The following is a 26,901-nucleotide window of genomic DNA, read 5'->3' as shown; positions in this document are numbered from 1 at the left end:
GCAACTTCCTTTCTAAAGTGCCAGGGTAATCGCTTCTACCCAAACTCCTGGGGATCGCATTGCAGGAAGCAAAAATAGGATAGCAGGACATCTTAGCAGACAACCGTCTTCCCTCTCCCAGCCCTGCCTCCAAACAAATAGCTCTCGGGAGGTGGGGGACAGTGATGTCTGCATCACTCAGAGGGCCTCCCAGATGGGGAAGTGTTTTCTTTGGCTGCAAACAGCTATATTCTCTGCATCCAGAGCCAGGGGCTGACTGCAGTGGACTCTTTCTAGCTGCGGCAGCGTGGATTTGCAGGAGCTGTGCCTTTCTCCCAGCTCCTGTCATCTAGAAAGTTCGGAGGAAGTTAAGACAATAGGAGGATCTTGACAAGAACTGAAGATCTCCAGAGTGTGCTGAGGCTGTTGGGTGTGCCATAGAGTTCATAAAACTTCTTCTAAAGCTTCTTAGTTGGTACTATTCAGTTCCTGGTAAAATCTGGGATCTTGAGAGATGCTAAAAATAGATTTTTAAAATAATACATAAGATGTAACAATAGATATATCTTCCTATTTATCTCATTCTTGCATCCATAGATATCCTCAGGAAACTAGTTTGCATTCAAAAGTCAAGGAAACATGTGACGTGCCATAGTCCTGTGGTGAGAGATTTCTCTCTGTCAATCACTGAGCTGTAATGTGATCACTGCTCCATGTCTCAAGCCCTCAGCAATTTCCTCAGTCATTGATTGATTGATAGACATTCATAGCAATGTTACCTTATTAAGAGGTATGAAAATCTTAGAAGGTTTCCCTACGTCACTTTTACACCCAAAAAAGACCCTAACTCTTGGTTGTGAGGTGTCTGTCCAGCATCCTTAATTGGGAACAGGGTGACCCTATGGAAAAAATAAAAACTGGAGATCAAAGGCATGCCCAAGTCCTGTGACTTTTATACATGAGATGGAGCAAAGCAAGGAAACGATTATTGGCGTAGTCAGGAAACAATGGCCAAAATTAAGTCAGTACTGAGTCAGGGCTTGAAAGAAGTGATGGTCATTTTCTTAGAGTCCTAACCACTGGAACTTGGACAAGCCTAACCATATTGTATTGCACTTGAAGTCTGCACACACACCTCTCAAACATTTTTTTTTTTAAGATTTCTTTTATTCTTTTGAGAATGAGAAAGAGAGAGAGAGCATGAGCAGTGGGGAGTGGCAGAGGGAAATGCAAACTCCCTGCTGGGACCCCAGATGTGGGGCTGAATCTTAGGACCTGGAGATCACAAGCTGAGCCCAAGGCAGCTGCTTAACCATCTGAGCCACCCAGATGCCCCTCAAACATATCTTCTTAAAATTTTCTGGGTAACATCTCACCAATTCTTATTCAGATTCTTGGGGGGAAAAAAAAAGGCCATGTTTTATGTCTTTTACATCCTTCTCAACATGTTGAGGCAGTGGCTTCTGCTTCCCGGGGAACCTGTTAAAACTGCTGAATCTCAGACTCCACCCAGGGCATAGTGAATCAGAATCTGCCTTTTAACAAGATCCCCAGGTGACTTGTATACACATTCAAGTGTAGGAAGTGCTGCTGTGTGCCTTTTGTATCTCTAGATCACCAGCCTTTAAACCTAACAATTATCATAGAAATGCTTTCCTTTTCAAAAACTTTACTGAGATATGATTCATACACCATACAATCACCCATTTATAGTTCACAATTCAGTGGCTTTTAGTTGGTTCAGTTTTATATCCATCACCACAATTTATTTTTTTATCTTATTATTTTATTTTATTTTTATTATTTTATATTATTTTATTTAAATTTTCTTATTTACTACAGCTGATTTTAAAACATTTGTATTACTCCCAAAAGAACCCCTCCCCACGAGTTAGCTACCATGTCCCAAGCTCCCATCTTCCCCAGGCCTGCCCAACTCCTAATCTACTTTCTGTCTTCAGAGTTTTGCCTATTCTGGATTTCCCATAAATGGAGCCATACTATATAAGCCCTTTTGTGACTGTCTTCTGTCACTCAGCATATTTTTGGGTTTCACCCATGCCATCGCATGTATCAGTACCTCCTTTCTTTTTATTGCAAATAATATTCCATTGTGTGGCTATACCACCCTTGATTTGTCCAGGAACACTGTGGATCGTTTCCACTCTTTGGCCATTAGGAATAAAACTTCTGTGGATATCATGTACAAGTGTTTGTGTGGACAGACGTCTTTTTCTCTTTGGGGTATATACCTAGGAGTGGAATTGCTGGGTCATACTTTGTGTTATTGTTTTCACGTCATGATTCAGAGAGCACAAGGGCTGCTGTTTCCATGTAAAAGATGAGGAAATGGAAGTCCAAGAGCTTGGCTTGCTTGTGGAAGATGAAGTTGTCTACTTCTGTCTTGTGACTTTCCAGTCAGTGGGTTGGTAAATGGTCTAATTAAAAAAGAATAGGTTAATTGGTTTTTTCTAAGATCACCCAAAAGATTTAGTTTAATAAAGAAAATTGTGATCTTGGATTTATAATTTTACTCCTCCAAGTCCTAGATAGTGACTGGGAGCCTAAAACAGTGTCTCTAGCTTTTTTTTTTTTTTAAGATATTTTTTATTTATTTGACAGAGAGAGAGAGAGAGGTCACAAGTAGGCAGAGAGGCAGGCAGAGAGAGAGGGGGAAGCAGGCTCCCTGCTGAGCAGAGAGCCTGATGTGGGGCTTGATCCCAGAACCCTGGGATCATGACCCGAGCCGAAGGCAGAGGCTTTAACCCACTGAGCCACCTAGGCGTCCCTCTAGCTTTTAGACTGTGCTCAAATTTTCAAAATACAGTGTTTTACAACTTTTAAAGGAATTAATCAAAATGAAAACACTGATTAGAAATTGAAGGTAGTCTAACAGGGAAACATTTTTAAAGCTAATGACAAAAAACCCAAGTCCAAGACAAGTTCTCTATCCCCAGCTTTTCCTTTACTATTATGCTAATAAACTGCATTGTTCCTTCGGCTTCCACCAGGCCTTATGAATTTATGTCCTGAGGAGTTGCTTGTCTTTAGTTAAACAACAGCTTGATGCATTTATTTATGATTTATTAGGTTTCTGCAGTACCTTTCCACCTAATTAAGAGCCCATGGCACTGGCCATGTAATCTTTAGGATGGTTTTTTTGTTTTTTGGTTTTTGTTTTTTATTTGACACAGAGAGAGAGAGAGATCACAAGCAGGCAGGGAGGCAAGCAGAGAGAGGAGGAAGCAGGCTCTCCACAGAGCAGAGAGCCCGATGTGGGGCTCCATCCCAGGATGCTGGGATCATGACCTGGGCCGAAGGCAGAGGCCTTAACCCACTGAACCACCCAGGCACCCCAGGATGTTATTTTTATCATAAACATTTCTAAGTATCCTTAGTTGACTAGACAATCAACAGGAATGGTCCCCAGTATGGCTGAAGAGAAGAGGAAATGAAGAAATTATTAGAGTGACATAACAATGAACCAGAAACATAAAACTGTGAGCTAGGTACAAAAGGGTACAAGGGGGTTACAGAGGTGGAAAATTTAATTTTGTCTTCTGAAGTGAGGGAGGGGAAGAACTGGAAGAGATCCCAGAGGAAGACGTATGGAGGTGAATTCTGTAGGATAATTTAAACAATGTAAGATAGACAAGGATGAAAAGGACATATTGTTTTTTAAAAGCTATTTTTTTATATTTATTTGATACACAATTAAGCTGTGGATATTTAAATTTCAGATTTAGTAATTTTTTAAAAGATTTTATTTATTTATTTATTTATAGAGCAGCACAAGCAGGGGGAAGGGCAAAGGGAAAGGGAGAGGATCTCAAGCAGACTGTGCACTGAGCAGGGAGCCCAATGTCGGGCTCGATCCCATGACCCTTAGATCATGACCTGAGCTGAAATCAAGAATCGGATGCTCAACTAATTGAGCTACCCCAGATTTGGTAAATTTTGACACGTATCTGCACCCATGAAATCATGCCATAATCCAAGATATTGAACATAATCACCACTCCTAAAAGTTTCCTTGTGGCCATGTAATCCTTCCCTCCTGCCTTGCCCCACCCGGCCCATACTCAAGGTAGCCCCAAAGTAGACATTGATAGGCTTTCTCTCACTCTTGCATCAACTTGCATTTTGCTAGAATGTGTATACACAGAATCATAGAACGTGTACCCTTTTCATTCAGCATTAATCATTTTGAGACTAACCTAGAGGTAATTCATTCCTTTTTATTGTTGAACAGCTTTCCATTGTATGGATTTACCCCAGTGGTGTTCATCACCTTTTGATGACTATTTGAGTTTGCTTCTAGTTTTATAAAATTGCTGCTGAGAATACCCTATGTACAAGTCTTGGGTAAGTACCTAGTTGTGGAATGACTGGGTCATAGGGCACATGTTAGTTTAACATTTTAGAACCTGCTGAACAGTTTTCCAGAGTGGAATTACCATTCTATATACTCACCTGCAACATATGAGAGGCCCGGTTCCTCTACATGACTTGGCCCAGCCAGCCTTTTTAATTTTAATTTCAAAACTAAAATTTTGTTTTGTGGTGGGAGGGAGCATTTCTGATGATTCTCTTGGGAGAGAATCACTAAAGCAATAGGAACATTTTTAAACCTCTTGCTTCATATGGGAAATTGGTTTGCATAAAATTCTTCATTCATTTATGCTCCTAAGTATAGGAGTATAGTAAGGAGTATAGTAAAGACTTCCTCTTACTGGCCTTCATTTTTTTTTTCCTGAGAGAGAGAGGGAAAGAGAGAAAGAGAGAGTGAGCAGGGGAAGGGCCAGAGGGAGAGGGAGAGAATTCCAAGCAGACTCTGTGTTCAGCATGAGCCCTATGAGGCACTTGATCTGACAACCCTGAGATCATCCCCTGAGCTGAAATCAAGAGTCAGATGTTAAACCACCTGAGTCCCCCAGGCACTCTGGCCTTCACATTTTAAAATCCTTCCTCACCTCCCTGAAAATTCCTGTACCGAAAGTCGCTACATACCACCCTTCCCAGGACACATGTGCAAAGCATCTTTGAGGGCTTCCTAATATTACCATCGGCCTTTGCTGTGGCCCCACTCTCCACGGCGAAGGACTCCACTCACCAGAGAGCAGGAATTTGGTGGGGGCAGAGAGCCAGAAACACAGACCATGGTGGGAACGGGAAGGTACAGTTTTGAGGACCCAGGGCTGACTTCCATACCATGAGCTGGTCTTTTGGCCCAACCATAAAACCTGTTGTACCTTATAGCCTGATTAAAACTATAACTTTATTTTTCTGTCTCTCAAGTACTGCTCATTATTAGGAACACTTATAAACATGTTTATTTTTGTTATAATGAGTCCATCTAAAATCTTTTGGGGGAACAATTTAGCCCAGGGTTTACATTAGAAGATAATCTGTAATGTCTTTTCCAGTTTTGTGGCTCTCTGGATGCTATTTCCTGAAAACAAAAACAAAAAAGAAAAACAAAACAAAAAAAAACAACCGCTGCTTCTGTCTGTTCAGCAGTGAAGGTCTCTGCCTTTCACAGACCTTAGGGAACTTCATCATTAATGCAACCCCAGTACCTTGCCTTGACATTTAGCTTGACAATTCTGGGATTTATCTTTCCTGTCAAGTTTTAACCCACGATGCTTCTTCATAGGGACAGTCTGGCAGTATTTTGAGGTTTATGTCCTTGGACAAATGGCTCCTTCCAGCCTAAAAAGGGAGTAGACACATGGCTTTTTTTAAACACAGCTGAGGGCTGTGTGCAAGGGATGAGGCCTTCCTGGCTCATGAGGGACCCTAATCAGAGGGACTCTGATTAGAATTAGAATTAGAATTAGAATTAGAATCTGCCTTTTGTTGCAGCTCTAGCAGTCTATGTGGTGGGTGGTTCTGGGGTAACGTGGGAGTCGTAGGTGTTCTTGGTCTTGTCCTGGGCGTATGGGCTGGATGTAACCATTCTTTTAACTTATGGCTAAAGTTATTTAAATATCGGAATAATTAAGATCCTCTACGGCAACTATTAACAATTAAGGGCCCTAAAGAAGAGTCTTGATCCTGTTCTCTCTCATCACCATTCCTCCCCAGATGGCTGAATGGCTTACTCTAGGAGAGACTGCCTCAAATGTTAACATTGGCTTTCTCCTGACGGTGAGTCTCCCTACAGAGGGACATTGTTTTTTCTTCTTTCCTCTTCTCACATTATCTTTCCCTCACCCTCTTTGCCTTTCTCTTTCTCTTCCACTTTCCATTAGTGGGGAGACATTTTTACCCATTAGAATACCGCCCTGGGTGTTCCCCCGCCTCTAAGAATTTGACAGTTGACCCATCCATCCTGTTTAGGGGACCAGCCCTCAGGGGACGCAGTGCATTTTTTTCTGAATCTGCCCACCTTCCCAGGCAGAGCTGGACCCCTGAAATCCTAACCCAGCAGCGAAAACCCACCAAGAAATTTCTCCACTACACCTCTTCTTTCCTGCTCATATTAACAGGTCAATGCAAATCCCACTTCAGCATAACCAAACTCTATAGAGGGTTTTGACTATAATGCCATCATCGTCTAAGTGCTTATGTTCTTTCTGTCTCCTTTTGGGTGATGGCAGGAGGTGACACCGGCTCCACTTAAATAAAGAAGGAAACAGGAGGACACAAAAGTCACCACATCATCTGGTTATGCAATGACTCAGGAGCCAAGTGAGAACTACATTCTCAGCTTGCTTTCAGCATTTCATCGGAGCCAGTAGACCTACCTGAACCAGTCTAACCTTTCCCGTTGCCCCTCAGAGGGCTCTGTTTTTCCTACCTTCACTGAGATTCTCCACACAGATTCATGGAGATGAAGAATCACCCCCGATCCACCCCTCTCCCTCAGCCCCTCTTTGCCTTCCTGGCGCTCCCTCTGGACTGGCTGAAGGGGAGGGTCCCTCAGCACCTCTTTCACCACACAGGGGCCTGTGACCAAGAACGTGTCCTACTATTCTACAAGTGACCCCAACTGTGGAACAACAGAACCCCCAAGGCACTGCTCTGGTGAGCTCCCCTTCCTGGTCTGCTCTGCACAGGTCTCCCTCTCGGGGCGAAAGTGTCTGAGAAGGTGAGACTTCCGAATTCACATGAAGGCTGCTGACTCTCAGAGAGAGGGTTGGGGTGGGGGGCGGAAGCGGCAGCGGTCATGAACTATGCCCTCGCAGAGGGGGGTTGAGATCAGGGCCAGCTGCTGAGGTCAGCCCGAAGGAATGCTTCTAGGTGACACACCCTCCCTTGTCAAGGGTGTGAGTCAGAGGATGTGACGCAGCCCTGCCCAGCTGTGAGCAAAACTGCACCCCAGAAGCACGAAAAGGAAGAAAGCCGGGCTGCACCGCCCCCACAAGAGCAAGCAGGTCGCTCTCCTTTGCTCTGGGGCGCGGGGGCGGGACTTCGCCGCGTTTCGCCCATTGAGTCTGCGCCGGCTCTCTTTCCGACCAATCAAAACGTGCGTTGGCTGCGTGGATGAGTTTGGTCTTCCGGTTTCTTGGGAGCTGAAGAGGGGAGGCCACTTGTCTCCAGCAGCAGCTTCCGCTTCTGCGCAGTGGAGGTCAAGGTCAGGGGGTGCCCGGCTCCCGGCACACGGTAGGCAGTCAGCAAATAATGGACCCACCCAGCTGAGGAATGGGAGGTTGGCTCGCGCCCCCCTCACGTCCACAGGTCTCTCCCTCTTATCCCTGCAGTCACATTTTCTCAACGGGAGGAACTGCCCCTCAGAACAATTCAGGGACTCAGAAACGGCACTGATGAGCTCAGCACTTTCCCTGATGAGATCCGGCAGCTGGAGGCCCGAGTACAGTGGCCTAATTGTGGGACACGGCCTATGACTTAAAAAAAAAAAAAAAAAAAAAAAAAAGTAGTGTGGAAAAGAAAACCACAGGCCCAAAATGGCATCACCGAGGCCGGATCACCAAACGAGGACTTAACATCTAAGCGATCGGCAATGTCACTCTCCCCCAGAAATGTAGTCTGAACGGGTCAGTTAGGCAATTTCTGATCAGCACCCATGAGGTGAATGTCCCGCGGGCCCTCTCCAACCCCTGAGGAAAGATGAGGTCATCCTCCTAATAGGACCCTCTGCCCCTTCCCCTAAGGAAAGGAGACCTCGCCTGGAAGAGTCCGTTACTTTCTTTAGCGAATAACTGCCTTCCTAGAAAAACCTTCCATTTTCTACGGCTCCCCAGAGCTCCCCTCTACTTGCTACATGGGATGCTGCCTATTGGTAAATTGTTTTTTAGATAGAGCAAATTGATCTCCAGTTCCTCAGTTGAATTTTTGTTCTTTCACAGTGATTTCCACAGAGATGCCTCAGGCCTTCCTGAGATGGAACCAGTGCCTGGACTTGGGCCTCCTGGCCAGGGTGACACTGAGGGGCCAAGAGCCTGTGGCTGGGACAGGTAGGCTGCTTGGAGCACGGAGCATGGGGCCCCAGGTTCCGAGGGCTCTAAAAGCCACCGCTGTGAGCAGCGCAGGCCTGAAGCACGGTGCCGGAGATGGGAAAAGGAGCCCTCGAGCAGGTAGGCAGGCCGGTTGGCTTTGTGGGCCCTGGATGCCCATTTAGCCAGCTTTGTAAGCACAGGCTGGCTCTGTTCTCAGAGTCCCTCCCCCTCCTGGGAGGGGCCAGTTGCATAGTCTGGAAGGGGTGGAGAGCCTTGAACCTGACCTCAGCCACCCTGAGGCATAGGGGTTAGATGGAGGAGCCCCAGCTGCACCAGCCAGGTAGATGCAGGTTTTCAGGGTAAGACCCCAAGGGCCTCACTCCCAGGAGAGAGTCTCTGCCCACCCTTCTCATTTGCTTCTTACAACACGGAGCTATCCTGCTGCCCTAGATGGACGGAAAATTGGGCTTCCCATACTCAGTCCCACATCCTTTCCACAAGGACAATCTCACCTATATCACCCCTCGTCTCTTCTATCATCCTACGTCTTCCTTCATTCAGTCTGTCCCGCCACCACCTGGCTGAGTGGGCACGGGGTTGTGCCAAACCCTTTGCAGGCCTGGAGATACAAAGTCCCAGCCTGCCAGGGGCTCCTGCTAGCATTCAGGGAAGAGCCTCCATGGCATCATGAGGACCCCACGTAAATTTTGTGACTGTGGCAAGAGGGAGGGACAGCAGAACAAAACAGTATGCCCCCAGAGTGGTGTGTGGGGAGACCTCTTGTCCGGGAGTCGGGACCTGAAAGGTTGAGCTGATTTCCCCAAAGACAGGTGGGCTTCATTCTGGGAAGAAGGGAAAAATGCACTGGGGCCAGGGCTGCGAGGAGCATGCTGATTTGGAGAAAGAGCGCAGCTGAGCTGCCCTGGGTTTGCTGAAGGCTTAGGGCTCCAGGTGAGCTTGGGCGGGGCTTGTGGGGGTGTCTCCACATGCTGACCCTCTGTCCCCGCTCTGTCCCGTTGTGAAAGGCTCACCCTGTCCCTGAATTTGGGGAAGCGTGGCACACTTTCCTCTCAGCGCCTCCTGCCTCCTCCTCTGGGATAATTAATTAATACGTCCCTCCCTCCTAGATCCGGCCTCCCGGGCACCCATCCTGCTAGACCTTGCTTTGACTCTCAAGCACGGCCAGCTTTCCCATTTTGCCTGGGGCGGGAAGAAAAAAAAAAAAAAAGTTGAGATCAGCAGCTATAGGAATGAGAAAGCAGACCTCTGAGGAATCCTAGCAAACAAGCGAAACAAAAGCAGGAAGGATGTTTTAAAGGAAAATCCTCACACAGGAAGTAGGGAGACAAAAATAAAAAAAGGGAAAGGGAAAAGCAAACCAACTTAGGTCACCTGTGAAAACCACTAAGTTAATGAAATACAGGATGTGACAAAATGAATCAGAAAAAGCTGGGGAAGTGATCAGTAAACCCTTAAGTAAATTAAGTAAATTTAATATACTTAAGTAATTAAGTAAGCACTTCACTAGCAGTCACAGTGTAAGCCCTTTTCTAAGCATGAAACATATTAACTCATTTAAGCCTCACAGAAACCCTATGTGTTGAAACCCTATGTCTTATTATCCCCATTTTACAGATGGGGAGACCGAGGCACAGGGAAGGAAGGGAAGTAAAGTAGTGAAGAATGGCTGTATGCGGTGGATAGGAGTTAGTTGCCTGCATGTGTTGTAACAGAAGTTCACAAAGAGTAAGTTTCCTTGAGGGGGTTGGGAGAATTCTTGCCTCGTGTTCTTCCTTTTCTCACCTGAGAGGGTCACCTTATATGGAGAGTCATGGTGCCGAAGTCCAAGTTTGGAACTCAGACATGGCCTGGGTAAATGGCAGTCTTTTTACATGACAGCCAGAATGAGTCCTGGGGGAGAAAAAAAAAACTACCCATACAGAAAACTGGTCCTAAGAGAGGAGAGGGCAGGCAGACAGCCTTCTTCTACGACTAGAGATGGCGTGAATGGCTGTGCTTAGCTTCCAGATCTGTCTCCGGCTGCAGCCCCGGTGAACTCATTCGGCCTATATGTCATTTCAAACAGATGATGAGTGTAATGGCAGCTACATACAGAGCCGTTTCACAAAACCCTTGGGTGTGTAGTTTCTGGGCCAGTGTATAGGTGGATAGCACTAAAAGGAAGTGAAGGATCTTTCCCACTTGCTCAAGGAACATTCTACAACTCAGAACCCCCCCAACCAACTCCTCAACCTGAGGTTTCAATATCTCAGTGCCTTATGTCTGGGGGAAAGAGAACGGGGAGAACAATGGTGCCCACAGGACGGCAGAGACTAGCCGCCAGCAGCCTGGCGGTGCCCAGCAGGTGTGTCCTAGCCCTTGGGGCACACAGTGTGGTGTTCAGTAGGGGCCGCAAGTCCCCACCAGAACCCTGGTACCAACAAAAGCTGCTGTAGTATCTAGAAGCAACGACAGGGCTTGGTCGCTACTAACGTGTCTAGCAAAGCTGTAGCCACACAGAAGAAATGTAAACAAGAGGAATAGAATAATTTTATTCACAAGTAAATGTAGGAAGAAACCCCAAAGAATCCTTGGGGAAAAAGATCTGTGGCAGGGTGCCTGGGTGGCTCAGTGGGTTAAGCCTCTGCCTTTGGCTCCGGTCATGATCCCAGGATACTAGGATCGAGTCACACATTGGACACTCTGCTCACCCTGGCAGCCAGCTTTCCCCATGCCCCTTGCACACACACCCCCGCCCCGCCGGATTGTGATCTCTGTCAAATGAATAAAAAAAATCTTAAAAAAAAAAAAAGATCTGTGGCAAGAGCAATAAGTACACATGACCTAAAAAAAAAAAAAAAAAAAAAAAACCACAAATTCAACTAGTCTTATGGAAAAGTATTTGAGTTGCTTTCATTTCAACTTCGACTTCAGGCAGAATCTGTGTTTTAAAAGAAAAATGTGTTCACAGATAATAAATTTTTCTGAGACAAGACAAGATATTTTAAGTGATGATAACATCAACCCAAAGGAGAGTTCATGTTTAAAAAAAAAAAATTAGTGTCTTAGAAATCCGTGTTCATTTTTGTTTCCTTAAAGCTTTGCTAATTACTGTTGAATCTTTTCTGTTTTCTGTTGTTTGGGATAATGGTAGTGTTTCTGTGGACAAAATCCAAGACTCAAGAGTACAAAAAGAAAGCTCATGGCATTTAGGTCAAGATCTGCTGCTCACCTCCCCCCCCCACCCCGGCACACCCCCGGTTTTGATTCATTGTGGTCTTGGAGTCATGACCTTATCTATTAATCTCAGTGACATTCTGGGTTCTGAAAGGGCAAAACTCTGAATGGCAAATAGTAAGATGAAAGTATTGAATCTCTTTAGTCCGTCTGGATCCTAGAGCACTTTATTTTCAAGGGCAGATAGTCTGTACAGCTAACCCTCAGGGTGATCACTCAGGTTATAGCTAATGCAACAAATACTATTCAACTTTCACAAAATAAGAATTTTATACTGTCTGGCTTGTTCTTAATTCTTCCCTAAGGGCCTATTTGGTTTAGCATCAAATATAAGATTAAGAGCCTCTAAATTTTAGCTGAACAGCCACTCAAGGGATTTAGATGATCTCTTTACACAACAGAGAGTTAGTGTGTAGCTGACACCTCCCGCTCAGGGAGCACGGGCTTACACATACGATACACCTCAATTTCCCAAGGTTGTTGCTTATTTGAAAGCAAAATGGAGAACACTATTACTCTGCCCTCAAAAAAATCAACTCTGTTAGTTGCGGAAAACTTGGGGCCAAACAAATCTCTATCAATTTTTTAAAAGATTTTATTTATTTGTCAGAGAAAGAGAGTAGCAGGCAGGGGGAGAAGCAGACTCCCCACTGAGCAGGGAGCCTGATGCAAGGACTCTGGGATCATGACCTGAGCTGAAAGCAGATGCTTAACTAACTGAGCCACCCAGGCATCCCAAGTCTCTGGGAATTTATAACGAATAAAGCAGAAGAAGAGAATGGATATTATACTGACTATATAATTACATAAAATATGTGTGTGTATCTACACGTGTGTGTATTTGCATAAATCTTAAATCTGCATGGCATAAAGGAAATGGGGAATTAATAGTGCGACAAGAATTCAGACTTTGGTCTTTCAAGACTGATTCTGGTGCTCCTTGCTTTACCCTGGGCTGGAACCCAAACGGGGATAGAAACTTCCAGGCCAGAGGAGAAAAAAACATGCAGGGTAGTAGCTCTCAATCCCACCAGCTGGCCAATAAATAAATATTTTTTGTTTAAGTAGTGAATCATAATATGTGCTTTTCTCGTGTATTTAGACATAAGACTGTTTAAGTGATTTTAAAGAGATAGCAAGGATAAAGAAACCGGGAAGGCGAAAAGGCAATAATAAAGATAAAAGGAATGAAAAGAAATCTCCCTCTCTCTTTTCTCTCCCCCTCTCTCTCTTTAGAACAGCTTTTCTCCAGACATTCTAGAACCATATAAAGAGCTGAAAAACTCCAAAAGCCTCACTGTGAAGTTAAAAAGCAGAGGAGAGCTTTGGAAATGGGAATGGGAATGGAGGAAAGGTACGGGGAAGGTTCAGGAAGACAGAACAACACCAGTTGGTCAGACCTGGCTCAGCTGAAAATGCTTTCGTGCCACTGTGGGATCCCTCTCCTAGATTATTTGCAGGTGAGAGGAAATATATTTTTTAAATATCTGACTGTATTATCTTTGCAAGGTGAATGCAAATATTTGTATGCATAAACACATTTGAATGACGGCAATTGATGGTTACATTTTCCAGAATTAATTATTTCCATGTTCATAACGCTTGAGTGCCTATCCAGTTGCGGGGTGGAGGAAGAGAGAGAGCGCCCCACCAGGTTGTACGCAGCTCCTTCATTCACGAGGAGCAAAAGGGTCTGGAGATCGCATATGGTCTACATACGCCCAGCTTACGTAAGGTGGTATTTTTAAATGTGAGGGTGTGACTAAGCCTTCAAAACTACTTAGACTGCCTTACATGGCTTCAGTTCTCCAAAGTCGTGCATTTTCTGCAAATGGAAGTCAGGGAGTAACCTTTGCTACACCTTCATTTCCTCGCACAGGGCCTCCCCCCACTTCCGCTCAGAGGACCTCTCCCCCTGGTAAGAAATGCTACTGGTATGGCAACAGCAACCAAATAAAAGATTAGGAGCTGCTAGGGAAAGACTATTACTCATAACTCGGTATACATCCTGTCAGTCATCCTGCCCCGATGAACAGTATGTGACGGGAAACTAGGAAGTGATAAAAGACGACCTAACCCCATCTCCTTGAAGGGAAGGCGGAGCGTCGAGTGACGGCATACCGGGCACCTTGCCACGCACACTAAAGAGTGGGGGCCAGGCTCATCTGTCACTCAGACCAGTGCAGACAGCCTCTGAGCCCCATAAAGTATGAGTATAAAAGGTTTTGACATTCAGATCTATGTAGTTAAGTCAAGAGTATAAAGGGTCTGAAATGAATGTCTGTCCCAAACCAAAATATTGATTAAGAGCAAGGGGAGAAGCATAATCAGGCAAGCGAACGGGTGGCTTTGCCTAGGAAATACATTTTTTATCCCTTCTCTTTTTTTCAGTTTGTAAATCACGTGATCTAATCCATGTGCCGTGATTGAAACAAAATTTTCACATCTCTGAGTGTGTCTGTGGATAGTCAGTAGCTTCATTTTTGAATAGCAGACCCAGAATTGCAGGTGTCCTGGTGGCCTTGACATTGAAGTTCTCACCCAATGAAGGGATTCCTGTAACACTCTGGAGAATGACCCCGATCCAGTTAGTCCTTGAAAATTGCCAGTTTTATGGACATATCGTGACCTAACCAGACACACCATTCTATTTTCAAGTATTTCTAATTACTAGAAAAGCTCTGATGTGATAAGATGGGGTGAGGTATTGGATACCTTTCAAAGTTCGCATGTCCCTCACTAACTTTCCGTGTGCGTGAAGTGATGTGATCGGGAGCTTGTTTTGACCAAGGGGTGAGGAGAGAAGAGAATAAAGACCACACAGTTTCCTACCAAGCCCTTAGGCCTGGTTGGAGCTCCAAAGGAGATAAGGATTAAGAGCCAGAAAATGAAGGACTCCTCGCGAGAACTTGCTGCTGTAGAAGCTGGGGACCAACTGCGGTCGACAGAGAGCCCTTCCCTGGGCTTCTCTGTGGAGCCCAGCTCTGCGGTGGCCCCAGGATGGACAGCGGGGGGGAGCGGAGGGGGAAGGAGAGAGGCATCTGTGACTCAGTCAGCTAGAGCAAGAATGTGGCTCCTTCAAGTGCCTGGGTGGGCAGCTCTCCTGGACCAGCAAGAGGCAGAATACAAAGTGAAGAACGTGACAGATGCCTCTGGGGGGTATGCTGTGGACAAGCTGGTTATGGGAAAGTCCCAGAAGTACTGCGGTTGCGAGGAGGCAGGAGGGAGGTCTTGGTGCAGGGAGCCAGGAGAGTGTGGGCAGGATCAGTTGCCTGTGTTACTGACACTGACGCATCTCCAGGCTGGTGAGCCTCGGCAACATTTGGGCCACATTTATGCCGAGTCACAATCCCTTCTGTTGCAACAGGCACTGATTAAATTACTCGTCATTTCCCCAGACTGGGGGGATCAAATGTGTGACCGACTCTCCAAGCGTTGGGTTTTTTTTTTGTTGTTTTTTTTTTAAACACAAATTGCTCTTGTCCGTAGAAATGATTGGTGACTCCTGTTTTTTCACGATAGAAAACATATTTGAATCTTCGGGGCTCTGAGCCGTGAGGAGCATCGCAATGGGGCTAAAAATGGTCCCTTAAAGGAAAAGCGGCCACATCCTGTGTCTGCCAAACCAGGACACTTTTGAGGGTGAAAGACAGTGTTACTAGTTATTGTGCTGGGACAAGAGATAGTAACAGGGACTGTTAGGATCGAGTGAGCCACACAGATCCCCTACCTGAAGGTGCCTGGTATGACTAAAGCTAGTGGCCATACTGTGTTTCTCCAACAGCTCACAACATGGCCTGAGTAGCGCTGAGCCACGTTGAAACCTTCCTCCGCTGACACCAGCCCTCCCTGACAATAATAGTGCAGTGCAGATTCTTCCAGAAACTGCAAAGGGTTATACAGATATTTCTTACAGGTTTTCTTGAAAGGGGGGTTCAGTGGTTTCAAGGAGTGCATCCTGCATACCACTAAGCCTCCAAAAATTGTTCTTCCCCTTTCTGGCTCCCCAGTGCCCACTGCAAAAGGCCTCCTGTTACCCTATCATGTCCTTCTTCCCACCACACAGTTGTCTTACCACTATTCTCCACTGTCTCTTTTCCCTCTCCCCCCTCAAATCTGTCCTCTCCTGTTCTGCCCACTCCTCCCCACCACTGAACCCGGGCAGTGGGGGAAAGCGGGAGATTGTGAACATGCATGCATTAATTTGTTGTGTGTGTTCATCACACCTTTTAGAGCCTCGTTATGATAAAAATAAACATTTGTGTTAGGGAAAGAGGTGATCCCAGTGTGGGACAGGCTGGGGGACTGGAATTCAGATGGAAGAAAGAGTAACACAGGAACTGACATTTGCTGAGCACCAGCCAAGAGTGCTGAGCACTCTTGATTTGCACAGAGTGAAAATGGGCACTTCTGGCCTTGGTTTGCTGACACAGGAAGACAGTAGTTGCTGCATGTTGGGTGAGATAAACAATTCCATGGATATTTTCAACCATGTCAGATAGTTCACCTGTGCCAAGGGCCAAAAGACTTGCGTGGTCGGAGATTGAAGGGATCTGTGGAGGTTACTTATTTTGAGACTGCTGCCACTGTGTCTTAAGTTCTGCCCGTGCCTCTTGCCTAGAACAGCACAGGGGCTGGGAAGGACCACTTAGAAACCTTGCGTTCCGGCATTAGATGGAGTGGATTTGGATTTGACTCGTGGCCAAGGAACACAAGGTCCAAGAGGGCCCTGCTCTCTCCTAAGGGCAGAGTGAAGGAGATTGATGGGTTGGTCAACTTAGCTGTTTGAGTAGGCAAATAATCCAGGAGCGTTTCCCATTGACCTCATCTGCTAAGCCCCTGCTTAGCAGGAATCAAGTCTTGCCTTTGAACCCGTTCAGGGGGCCTCTAGCCTTCAGGAGAAGAGAAGCTGGAGGTGCTCTCCTCTTTCAATAGGCTTGAGAGGACAGTGAGCAACCCCAAAACAAATTGCATTTGCCCAGGCCAAGGGAAGCCTACCTGGGAGCTGGCCCAAGTGGGAGGGTCCCGGCATTGGCAAACCATGACCAGCAGGCTTGCTGCCTACTTTTGTGAAGACAAATTGACTGGGATGCACCCATACCCTCTTTTTGATGTCTTGTCTGTGGCAGAAGTGAGCAGCCATGACAGACTGTATGACCCATGAAGCCTCATACATTTACTACCTGGTCTTTCACAGGAAGCATTTGTGGATGGCTAGGGAAGGTCTTCCGAAAGCGCTCAGAAATGCTCCTAGGAGGGAGAAGAGTCAGACTTCAACTGTTTTAGAGCGAATAACCATCTGAAAACTGCCTACTGCTGCCTCTTGCTCCCCCTGTATCAGCCTGACAGGGTCCAAAATGTCTGTGGCAGAAGGAGAAGTGGCCTGGACCCAGCCCTCCCTTCCCGTCGTGAGGGGTCAGGCTTCAGCAGCCTGGGCTTGGGTGTGTGCATGAAAGGATTGGACAACATTAGATTTTTACTGAGTCACATTTGAAATTTTGCTTATTATGGAGGCCTGGGCACTATAAATGACTAAACTTGAGAACGTGCTGATGAAAAGTAAATGTGTTTTTCATTCAGAGGTAAGGAAGGAAATTCTACCACTGAGCAAATACACAGGAGCAGTGGGAGACAAAAAATAAACTTTGCTTTAAACGAACACCCCAAGGGTCCAGCCCATTTCATTAGTTTGCTGGTTGCACATACATGTCTTCAGGGAGGAAAGCCAGACTCGAGATGGAACTCTCCCACTGTTTATATGATACAGGGTGGTTGCTTAACCTTTCTAGAATTCAGTTTTCTCATCTGTAACGTGAGGATTGGACCAGCTCTGGATGAGTCTATCCCATACTGGTAATCTGTGATTCCAGAGCTTGGTGGACAGCCATCAAGACGGATCACATGTCTTTGGGACTGTGTGCAATGGAGCTCATAGCCTGTGGGTAACGATGGGGCAGCGGTGCACAGTGTGTCCCCACCCTCGCCTCTAAGATCATCCTTGAGCCCTTCCTGACCACAAGAGCCTTTCTCATTACGTGGGACGAAAGGAGCTGGGATACAGAGGCCTTGTGTAAGGCTTTATGTTTATCTGTCTGTGTTTGCCGTCTGCTATAGCTGTAATGTCTGAGGCTAAAATTCCCTTAAGTGTCCTGGCTCTTGTGCCCCTTCTTGTCTCTCAAAAATTCCTAAAAACTCTTAAATGGGGCTGAGGCTTGCAGTCCTTTAGTAGTATTCCCCTTTGGCAACAAGGGAGCCCCGCTGGGGTGGTGGCAAGGTTTGGGGGCAGGGGAGGTATTTATAATGCTGTGATTAGGTCTCAGTCTGTCAGGGAGAGGGAGCTGGAGGGGGTGAGGCGGGTGGGTGAGGCTTGGATAAAGTAGTTTCCCTTTGGGCAGTCTTTGTTAAGGAGAACAAAATGCTCTGGGTGCATTCAAAATGCACTGCCATTCAAATGCACACACTTTTTCTTCAGTCTTCACAGGAGAACTTGGCAGAGCTCCTGGAGGTCAAATTCATGAAAGTATGGGGGGCCCAGTCTCAGTGGGGTAGTTCTAACTCTCAAAGTAAACTGACTCTTGCTACCTACCCGTCTCTCTCCAGTGTGAGGGGCAGCTGTTGGCTCAGGACCTCCGTTCTCTGATGGATCCAAGAAGAGTTGTTGATCTTTACTTTGCTCACCCTTTTTCTTGGAAGGACAGGAGTGATGCATTGCCCGCTCTTCCCATGTCTGACCAGAAACCAGAAATCTTCTCACTAATATAGGAAAACAATATGAAATCATGGAGAGGCTACAGTTTTTGTCCAACAAAATGGCCATTACACTGGCTCAACCACACACAAGCAGATGAAGAAAATTCATAGAGTGCGGGGGAACTGGCAAACATGAGATTTGGGGTGTGTTGTTACCGGGCCTTCTGAAATGGCTTTAAAGACCCATTAGGATGTTTTGGGTTACAATTCCGTTTTGGAAATCCAGTTCTGTAAATCTCTAAAGCAATTTTCTGAGTACTATTTCATAGGGAATTCTTACTCCAAGTCCTTCAAGCAATAGCTGACACATTTTATTTTAAAATTATAATCACTTTTAGCACTTTATGCTTTACAGAGATTTTTACATACATTGTCTCAAAGGTGGGTTGACTCTCCAAGGTGGGTATCTTTGTCTGAAGAGCTTCAAAATTTCCTCATGGCCGTGGGACCAGGAGAGTGCCACTCTCTTCTATGACAGATGCTTGTGGAAGACATGCATTTGCAAACCTAAATCCATGGACCCCAGGAATGGAAACATTTCCTTAATTAAAGTAATTCTGATTTGGGATTCCTATTCTGAGGGGAGCAGCAGAAAATTCTGTTTCTGTGGTTACCAGTGTCCCTCTCTGCTCTCTAAGACACCAAGAGCCTGGAAGGTCTGAATGGTACTCAGAAGGCAGAAGGACCACCTGTGTTTTGAGCCCATCCTGACTGTTGCTGAGCACACAATTCTCTGAGCCTGTGACCCCCAGCCAGGAGTACACTCTCAATTCAAGCAGCTGCTTCTTGCTTTCCCATGAAGCACAGGTGTCTTGTTACGCCAACATGGGTTCCCCCAGTGGGACTGCCAAAGAGAGCGTGTGGGTCTCCAATGTATCTGTACCTCATGATCTCACTACAGAAAGGAGGAGGAGAAACAAAGGTAGGAAGGAAGGAAGAAAGAAAACAACAGAAAGAGTGTCTCCCCTCCCCGGACACAGAATACATTGAATCCAGTGAGTTCCAACTTTTGTAAAAGGCCAGTGGCAGGGCGCCTGGGTGGCTCAGTGGGTTAAGCCGCTGCCTTCGGCTCAGTCATTATCTCAGGGTCCTGGGATCGAGTCCCACATCGGGCTCTCTGCTCAGCAGGGGGTCTGCTTCCCTTCCTCTCTCTCTGCCTGCCTCTCTGCCTGCTTGTGATTTCTCTCTGTCAAATAAATAAATAAAATCTTTAAGGAAAAAAAAAAAAAAAAAAAAAAGGCCGGTGGCAGTGTTGCCCTCCATGAGCTTCTGCTTTCTGCCCTGTCAGAAGCCCCTACAGCAAGGGCCAGCGTCCAGGAGTTATGAACACTGTAGGGAAACAGGAAGAAGAAACACATTTTATCTTTTCAGTGAATTACCCACCACGCATCCATCAGTTAAGAAACCAAAACCTTAACCCACAATAATTTCTTAATTTGATTCGAGGTAGTTTAACTCCTGAAAACTCTGTCCTTCGTTTCCCAGATGTGCATGCTAATGACAGAAGTCATGTGATGGAATGACACTGTACAAGTGAGTCCTCGGGATGACACCGAGTAACGCTCAGAGGAAGATCAGTCAGTTTCCTCCGAGCAAAACCACCCAAGGACAATCACTTTACAACATGGGATTCAAGACAGCAGGAAGAATGGAGTAAATATTGCCTTGAAATTAAGACAGCCGCACACGTAGAGTTTTAACAAGCAGGTGACACAATTAGCTTGATAAAAAGAAGACTCTGAGGTAGCTTCCGACGGAAAGTTAGAACGCTGAGCACAGAGAAGAAGGAAACGGAGTAGGGAATGAAGAGAAAAAAAGCCTTACATGGAACTCAGTTACCGTATTAAAGAAATTATATTGTGCTTTGTCATTGCATGTTTATCTATAGGAGTTGAAAATGTTTTCTTAGTCAAGAGAGTGGCATGCCTAGTTCGAGGATATTTTTCCTTACTTAAACTATACTTCAAATACTTGGAGTGTCCTTGCAAAGTTCTCTACCACCTATCACAATCCGTCATTAATGGTCAATATCCCAGCGTCCTCTAAGACATAGGGATGTCTATGTTTTGGGGTTCCTGATGTAGACCTACCTTTTCTTTTTGTGCCTTCATTTCTGTATTTGGCAGGCATTCATTAGTATAATTATTAAATTATTCGATATCTCAGAAATTCAGTGAAGTCGGTGAGACTCATGTTATATTTCCACTGGAGAACAGCCTCTCAATTCTTGCCACTGGACATGGCAAAAATCTATCTGAGAATGCTTTCAGGGTATCGGGGCAGATAGAAGAGGGGAATGAGGGTGAGGCAATTCACTTAAGACACTGAAATCATTCAAGCAGTAGGGAAAGGTCCTGTGAAGTGTTAGATTTTCTTGAGTAAGCCAACAAGTGCCCCCGCAAGCGCACGCGCGTGTGCGCGCATACACACACACACACACACACACACACACACATATGCTTACAGAAGACCAGTTCTATTTCTGGAAAAAATAAGGGAGACAAGATAACCAGATAAATCTCTTTAAGTATAACTCATCTAAAAATCCTAGATGTATATTTATATAAACATATATGTAAAGATATATAGGTGATAGAGAGATAATCACATGACTTAGCTGGTAGAAGTAAGGAAATTCTCTAGAGTCCAGAAATGACAGGAAATCTTGAATCCATGGGGCATGCACTGGCACTGGAGTTTTCTCTGAGGGTACCTTGTTGACCTGGCGACAGAGAGCCTGAAATTTAACAGCCCACATATGGGTGTTGGGAGACAAAGCCTAGAGCCTGAACTTTGAAAGGGATCACATATGAGACCCCTTTTGTAAAACTGTACCTCCAGGAGTGGCATTCTCAATTTGGACAGAGAACTTCCTTTGGAGAGGAAGATAGTGAGCAGGACTGCCTAGGTTTTGGTTTTGGTGCAGTGTGACTAGAGGAAGGTGGGAAAAAAACTCTTTATGAAAATTTCTAACCTCAAGACCATACTAACAAGTATTTAAGACCAGAATTTCTACTCTCTGTGTGGTCTGAAAAACCCTAAGTTTACATTTAAAGTGGTCCTGAGTTGGCAGGACCCTTAAGGGAATAGTGTTCTCAGACCACTGGGAGAACCTTCACCCTCTAAAGCCAGACCTCCGTCCCACAATGGGGCTGTTAACAGAGGATTCAGCAGAAACAGGAAACCGTAGAGTCAGATATGCAAAGAGGATGGATATTGGAATTGTTGAAGAATATAAAGTATGTTTAGTATGCCTAAAGGGAGAAAAAGGCAAATTGAAAGAATGACAGTGTAATAAGAGATTATGAAAATCAACCAGATGGACGTGAAAAAGAACCAAATGAATACGTCAAGATGAAAACCTGGAAATTGGAAACTTAATGACTGGATACATAGTTGATTATGGGGAAATAGAGCTGGTGACACTTCCCAGATGACAGCAGAAACAAACATGGAAATGGAAAATCTGAGCGACTAAACGATGTGGACAGTGGACCAAAATTGGCCAATGTTAAAATACATCTACTGCTTCCTAAAGGAGAAACCAGAGAGGGGAGGAAAGAAGAATTTAGAAAGATAGTAATTGGGAATTTTCTAGGACTGATGGAAAAACCATGTCGTGGGGTTCTGAAAACCCAGCCAATCCCAAGCAGAGTAAATAAAAAGAAATTCAGCACTAAGATATATAATAAAATTGCAGAACACTACAAATAAAGACTGTCTTAAAAGTAGCCAGAGGGAAAGGATAGATTGCCCATTAGTTGGCTGACTACATACCTTATCATTTAAACCAGGATACTTCTGAGAAGGAAAAGGGGATGCTAACCAAACAGGAGACCAGGGAAACGGGCATAATCTGGGTCTGCAACAGACAGAGGAGAGTGTCTGGTCACCAAATCTGTAAAACAATAACAATTTAATTGACAGCAAGGACAAGGAGAGTCAGGCAGACACTGGATAATATTTTCAAAGTACTGAAAAAATTATTCAATTAGAATTGCATATCAGTAAAATCTCTTTTAATAATAAGGGTTGGGGCGCCTGGGTGACTCAGTCCATTAAGCGTCTGCCTTTGGTTCAGATCATGATCCCAATGTCCTGGGTTTGAGCCCCTTGTTGGGATCCCTGCTTCATTGGGGAGTCCGCTTCTCCCTCTCCCTCTGCCCCTCCACTCTGCTTGTGTGCATTCTCTCTCTTAATAAAATCTTTTTAAAAAATAATAAAGGTCAAAAAAGGACATGTTTAAATAAGCAAAAATGGAGAAGTTACAATCAGCAGACCCTCTCAAAAGCAAATTTCTTGTAAGAGAAGGAAAATGAGCCCAGAAGGAGTCTGATAGGCAAAAAAGTCAACGAAGAAAATTGAAATTCACATTGACTGATAATAATAATAATGCCTAACGTATAAGGCTATAAAAATTAAGACAGATCTAAATTTCTGTGCAAAAATAGCAAAGAAGTCCAGAAGGGAGGTAACTTTTTTTAAAAAGCTAATTAAGACTCTTAGCGCTTTGGGAGGAGAGTAAAGATATTGATTAATTTTACATTTTGTTAAATGAAATATCCATGTTATATTTTCTGGGTCAGTACTAAAAAATAGAAGCAAAATATTACTTAGAAAATACAAGAAAGACAATGTTAAGGTATGGAATAAAAATGTAATCCAAAGGAAGTTAAGAAAAGCATAAAAGGAAGATAAACTTAGAAGGGTTGGGCGGAGGGTGGGTGGGGGAGAACAATTAGAAAGTGTGAAAAAATAAGTGCATTAATTATAAGTAGACTAATATCTCCAGTCTGAGGATAAAGATAGACCAGATTTGTTTTAGAAATGCGGCTCAGCCTGGGTGGCTCAGTTGGTTAAACGTCTGGCTATTGATTTCAGCTCAGGTCATGATTTTGGGGTCATGAGACTGAGCCTTATGTCAAGCCTTATGTCAACAGGGAGTCTGCTTGAGATTATATCTCTCCCTCTGCCCCTCCCCCTGCTTGCACATGCTCTGTCTCAAATACATATTTTTTTTTCTTAAGAAAGAAATACAGCTACATTCTGTTTACAAGAAACAACACTTCAAAGCACAGTAAGGTTGAATAATAATTTAAAAAAAAGGTAATATGAGGCAAATTCTACAAAGATGAAAGTAGGGTGGCCATTTTAATCCTAAATGAAAGAAACCTTAAAGCAAAAAGTATTAATGACAATGAAGAAGATCATTACATATTGATAAAAATTTCAACTCTACCAGGAAATTACAGCAATTCTAAATTTGTCTAGATTAAATAAAATAACCTCAAAGTATATAAAGCAAAATTTGGAAAAATTAAAAGAAGAAATTTACATATTAAATTTACATGCCATGATAGCGGGAAATCCCAGTGCTACCTCTTTAGCAATGGACAGATCAAGCAGGCAAGAAAAAGTAAGCTTGATTAGAAGGTCATTATATTTAAAAATCATGTTTGGGGCCATAAAGCCTCTATCAACAAATAATTTTTAAAATCGACTTCATATAGGGGTGTCTGGGTGCCTCAGTCTGTTAAGCATCTGACTCAGTTTCCACTCAAGTCGTGATCTCAGGATGGTGAGATTGAACCCCCATATCAGGCTCTGTTCTCTGTGCTGGGTCAGCTTAAGATTCTCCTCCTTTGGCCCCCTCCTGCTCCTTTCTCTCTCTCTTAAAAAAAAGAAAATCTCCTTCATATAGATGGCAATGTCTGATCACAGGACTATTAAAGTAGCCACCAATACTAAAAAGGTAATCCGTCACTGCATCCCTCAAATTACCTGAATTGGGGAAATAATAATAAATAATCAGCAGGTCGAAAGAAGTCTCAATTTTTTTAGAAACTAGAATTGCAAAGTAAGGTAAATGCTGCATACCATTGCAGTTAAAACTATACTTAGGAAAGGGTGAGGGAGCTTTAAATGCTTACATTTTCAAAAAGAAGGAAATATATGAGCTTGCATCCAGTTTAAGAAGGTAGACTAGTGCCAGGAAAAAAAAAAAAAAAAAAGCCATATAATGCAGAAGAAGGGAAATACTACTCCTTTTCTGTTACTTTACAGTTTTCACTTAATGGCATTGTTCCCAGTTTTCATTTCTTTCTTTCATTGGTCTGTTAATAGGGCTATGCATTCCATTTTGATCTTGTTAATTTAGAAGTCTTACCATCATGTGCCATTCAACTAATGACCTGGCTTTTCCCGGACTGAGTGCGTCTGTTGACCTTTTATTTCAAAGCTATTTCTCCCACCAAGACCCACTCTTTCCCTTCTGATTTCCTCTTGCTGATTTCCTCACGTTTTGCTCACAGCCTAATGGAATGAAATCTTTAGAATTCTTTCATTTTCCCCTTTTCTCTTTCTTCCAGGCATCTCTCGCCCCCTAATTAAAGCCTGGAATGTTTTCACTTCCTCTTGTACTCTTAATTCTGAGGCTTTGCCGAAATAGTTGTATGTAGAATTTTACTTAACAATTGTTTCTGTGTTTGTCTGTCTTCAGGGTCCACATACAAGGTTTACATTACACATTATTTTCTTATCCATTAATATTTAATGATATATTTCTAAAACCAATGCATTATTCATCTCTGATTGTTTTCTCCTTTCCCCTTCCTCATCTTGAAGTCTCTGTTCCGGTTCACTGGTCTCTGGAAAGGGCTTTTTCTCAGGTATTTGCCTCAGATGGGGGGTATTCTGTGATTTATTTTCTGAATTAGTGCATGTCCTTGAGTATTTTCTGCTCCCTTTAACAGGTAAACAATAGCAAAAGCCTAGTATAGGATTCTGGGGGCTTCTTTCAATCTCCTCTAGCTTCCAGTGTTGCAGATAAGAAGTCCAGCAACAGTTAAAAAAGCAAAAGACTAGGTACTTGTTTTACCCAGATATGCCCAAGCATGTGTTTGCTTCATCAATCTAACTGAAAACGGAACATTTTTTACTCAGCAAACTTGTCTTTCTTTGGCTTAGGAAAATTTTCTCCTGATTTAAAATTATTTCTTCTATCTCATACGTTCTTTCTTCTTTTACAATGTCTATTATTCAAGGGGTGCCTGGGTGGCTCAGTGGGTTAAAGCCTCTGCCTTCGGCTTGGATTCTGATCTCAGGGTCCTGGGATCGAGCCCCACATCGGGCTCTCTGCTCAGCGGGGAGCCTCCTTCCTCCTCTCTCTCTCTGCCTGCCTCTCTGCCTACTTGTGATCTCTGTCAAATAAATAAATACAATCTTAAAAAAACAAAAACATGTCTATCATTCAGACAGATGGTATCCTGCATCCATTTCCCAAATTTTCACCTTGTAACCTTGTGATTTCCAGCTCGTGGCATGTTTTACGCTGTGGTTTCTGGATGGTCTGTGATCTCAAAGGCCACTAACACAAACTAACACAAATCTTATCACCAGTCACCATCAACCCATTCATGCACTGAACTGGTGAGGTGTTCATTTGTTATTCCATAGTTTTGTCCCTAAGGAATTCTTTTAATTTTTTAAAATTTATTTTATTCTATTTTTTGTAAGGAACCCATTTATCTGATCCAGCAAAGCTCTTGCATTGGGTGTGAAATGTGATTATTGACTCTGCTTGTCCTCTTTGGCTTCTGGTCATCTTTAGGTCCTTGATTGTTTTTTGTTTGCTTGTTTTTTGGGTTTTTTTGTTTTGTTTTGTTTTTTAACTCCATTGGCCAATTGGAGTTCAAGCCTATTTATTTTAGAGCTGCTCTAAAAGGGTCTCATTCCCACGAGCCTAGTACAGAGGCAGACAGCCCTCCCTGAGGCACCGAGGAAGCAGCCCTGCTCTCAGGTGACCCTGGGCTCTCCCAGCACCCATGGCAGGGAAGACTTGCCTGAACTTTTATGTCCCTGGGGAATTCTTACAAGCTCAAGTAGGATATGGTGGACACCCTACCCCTGGGGTCTACATCTTGACTTATGAGCCCAGTCTCTTTCTCCAAGCTTACTCAGCTCCACACTACTTCCTAAGCAAGGGAAGTTTCAGGGAACAGGAGTGTCTCCACTGAGAGTCCAAGACCTCATTTACACCCACGGTAGATCCTGGCTCTTGAGAGGCCCATCTTTTGGATTTGGAACTAGAGGGAAGGGGATCTCATTTAGAGTGCCGTATTCTGAAAATCCTCTGCCCAGGGCTTTCTTCTATAAAATGAGAAAATTTGGGGGCTCTTTCATCTCCAAAAATCTATAAATCAGAGCTTAAATAAAAGCATTCATAACTATGATAATTTACAGGAACAGAGTTTGCACAAAAGAAACACTTTGGGGCAAAAAAAAATTTTTTTAACTTATTTATTTTAGAGAAAGAAGAGAACAAGAGCAGGCCGAGGGGCAGTGGGGAAAAGAGAGAGGATCCTCAGGCAGACTCCCTGCTGGGCATGAAGCCCTCTGGCTCCATCCCAGGACCCTGAGCCAAAATCAAGTTGGTAGGATGCTGTTCCGACTGGGCCACCCAGACGCTGCTTTTTGAGTAGTTTTTGATTGTAATGCTTTTATGAAAACCCAGCTAATTGGTGACAGGAGATCT

The 26,901-nt window shown here is 44.3% G+C and overlaps 1 long non-coding RNA gene across 1 annotated transcript; it reads left to right on the top strand.

The window, feature by feature from the left end:
* Positions 1-10,025: 10,025 nt before the first annotated feature.
* On the top strand, positions 10,026-20,153 carry LOC122889123. The gene is made up of 3 exons (XR_006380814.1): positions 10,026-10,127; positions 12,855-13,078; positions 19,854-20,153. It is a non-coding gene; the product is annotated as an uncharacterized LOC122889123 (long non-coding RNA).
* The last annotated feature ends 6,748 nt before the right edge of the window (positions 20,154-26,901 follow it).

This window comes from Neovison vison, chromosome 11 (genome assembly GCF_020171115.1).
Source record: "Neovison vison isolate M4711 chromosome 11, ASM_NN_V1, whole genome shotgun sequence".
NCBI lineage: Eukaryota > Metazoa > Chordata > Mammalia > Carnivora > Mustelidae > Neogale > Neogale vison.
The sequence above is the reverse complement of the archived record's forward strand: the minus strand, read 5'-3'. Positions and strand labels throughout refer to the sequence as shown.